Here is a 2,986-nt window from a genome sequence, read left to right as displayed (position 1 = left end):
GGATGGAGGGTTTGAAACATCCCTCCTCCTGCTCGGGATGGGGATTTTCTGTCATCCAGCCGCAGTGAACATGGTTTGGTTTGGAAAGCAAGATGCTGAATTTAAAAAGAAACTTGGCAGGGAGGGAAATATTGTTTCCTCAATTCCTCCCACCTCCTTGAGGCTGTATCTTCAGTTCAAAGGAACAGCCTCAGCTACACTTAGGTACAGCAAGGGACAAAGCAAGTCCTGGGAAGGACTAAAAAGGAACAACCTCCTTTCCCCCAATTTAAAGCTCTTAAAAATATTGTATTTTTATAGCAGCACCTTATGTAGGCAGCTGTCTGACCCTGCAACTCACAGCAACACCACAGAGGATGGCAGCAGCGAGACACAAAACCATAACAACCCTCTCAAGAAACCTTTTATCAGCCAAACAACCAATTTCTTTCTTTAAGCTTCTAGTTTTGGGGGTTTTTTTAAAGAAACCTTTTATCAGCCAAACAACCAATTTATTTCTTTAAGCTTCTATTTTGTTTTAATTTTAATCAGCCAATGTGAGTTCAGAGCTCAATACAAGCAACTCACCTCAGCCAGTCAAAGTGCTTCTGAGCTTCAGTCCCTCCTCATGTCCTTCATTAAATTAAGGAGCTCCAGGTCTTCACAAACAAGGATCTCAGCAGGGCTGCACGTGCTGGACTCTGAATTAAATCAGGGAAATTCAAGCACCTGAAAATTGTAATCATGGACCAAGGCATTCCTTTTTCTCAGAGAAGCCAGAGTTTGGCATTTGCTAATCACTGAGTGTTTAATTGAAACCAGGCTACTGGCAAAATCTGCCCCAAACTTCCTGCTCAGGAGCTCTTTAGTTTACCTTTATCCTACTAAAAAAAATTAATAATAATCAAAGCAAATAGATCTGCAGGTATCAGGAGTCTCAAGGGGAAAACTCTCCAGGTTTTTACCAGCAGAGACTGCTGAGGGATTAATTTTACACCTTTATGGTTCTCTAATAAAGCCCAGAGGAGCAAAGCAAAAGGCATGGGACATTATTTTTAAGGAGTTCAAAACTTTGGTCCAGTTCTTGATCCCCATTTTTCTTCTTTTATTTTTTTTTCCCCTTCTCATTTTAATTTTTGTCCTGTGCTGTTGTTTGTTATTATTATATAATTAGAGAAGTTAAAATAGAGATTAAAACACACCTGTCAGGTATTCCTTAAAATTATCCATAGAAAGAGAGTCTTAAAAAACCCAAAAAGACAGTTCAGGCCCATTATTACCTGGAAATTGGTTTCATTCACAGGTGTTTCCTCTTGAACCATTCACACTTCATCCTTCTCCTCTGACCCAGCATCCCTAAAATATAAAGAAAGGGATGAGTTTTGTTTAGAGCTTGGGGTTTTGGTGGAGGAACATGGGAGTTCAGGGGTTTTTCTGGCACAGGCTTTTTCTAGGAGCTTTTATGCTTTGCAGAATCCATCCTTTAAAGGTAAGAAGTACTTAATTGTTAGGCTGAACCTCTCAAAATGTGATAAAGTAGTTTGGTAAAACTAATCTTAATAGTAGATGATATTTTGAGAGGCTGGTTTAGAGATTGGAACCCTTTTCTAAATCATCTGCTGGCTGCTTTGAGAAGAGGCACTGGGACAAATCTTGGTGGTCTCTGTGTAGTTTGCACACACATCTTTAGAGAGTAAGTTGAGTGAATGTTTGTAAGGATAACTTGTTGCTGAGTTTTTATGTGAGCAGGTAGGAAAGGCCTTTCCCTGAGTCAGGAAGATGCCAGTGTAAGAAGCTACTTATAAAATGGCACAACCTCTTTCTTCCTGTGGCTAGCTTGGGTGCAGCTCAGGCTCGTATTTGGGTGGGAGGTTTCATTCCTGAGGAGTGAGCAGTGTTCACATTATCCTTGTGCAGGGTGCTGCTTTCCTCACTTAACCACTAAAGATCAGCACAAGCCATTCTGCCCTGTCCTGATATTCTAACACTTACCAGGAGGGACCCAATTTATTTTTATCCCTCCTTCTAAGCTGTTGTTTTGCACTGTAGTGGGTGGTTTAGCAGCAGAAGTGGATGTGTATGTTGTTGTTTAGTGGTAAATGAAATTATTCCTATTTATACCTTGGATGTTAATGCACCTGGAATACTGCAATATATAAAATAAGTCAGTATTGTTTCATTCTTGTTTTATTTTCCTTTGAAAGTGCTCTTCCACCCATCAATTAGCAGATGGGATGAGGCAGAGTGCTGGGGAGATGAGGTAGTGAAAAGTGAGCTCTTCAGTATGTCTTGCTGGGAGCCCATGCTGCTGCAGACAAACAGCTTTTGTTTTCCTCTCTGCCCCAGTATGTTTTTTGTAATATTTTTGGTGTGAATGTACAGGGTAATGGTACCTCTAACATAAAGAAAATAGGAGAGCAACTCAACCAGGAGTACGAATTTCTGAGCAGCCAAAACTCCTCCATCTGAAACTCAGAAAACACCTTGCCTGGGGGGATTTTTTTTTGTTAAAGATCCTGAGTTGTGCTCCCATCCTTTCATGTGGATCCCAGGGCAGGTGGGTCTGTGGGTGTCATCCACCTTGGGGCAATTCAGTGCAAAGGAAAGTCTGGCATGAATTAAATCAAATACACGTGGTCTGCCCATGGAGACCTGCAGCTTGTGGCTGGAATCCTCTCAGAGCTCTCATCTCTCATTTATTTTTAAAAAAAAAGTTGTGTGGAGATGTAATTCAAGCTTTAGTTAGACAGCAAGTTTCAGATCCTTGGCACCCAGGGCCCTGGAGATGGTCAGTTTAATAGGGATTTTATAAATGAATTTCAAGGGAATTGTATTTTTCAGTATAACTTGAATAAATGAACCCCTGGAGATGGTCAGTTTAATAGGGATTTTAGAAATGAATTTCAAGGGGATTGTATTTTTCAGTATAACTTTAATAAATGAACATGTAGGCTTCTTATGGGCTTTGCAAGAATGACTTGGTTAAGGGAATAATTTTAAGGGAATA

Source organism: Antrostomus carolinensis, unplaced genomic scaffold (assembly GCF_000700745.2).
Source record: "Antrostomus carolinensis isolate BGI_N321 unplaced genomic scaffold, ASM70074v2 scaffold13735, whole genome shotgun sequence".
NCBI classification, from domain to species: domain Eukaryota; kingdom Metazoa; phylum Chordata; class Aves; order Caprimulgiformes; family Caprimulgidae; genus Antrostomus; species Antrostomus carolinensis.
The sequence above is the reverse complement of the archived record's forward strand: the minus strand, read 5'-3'. Positions refer to the sequence as shown.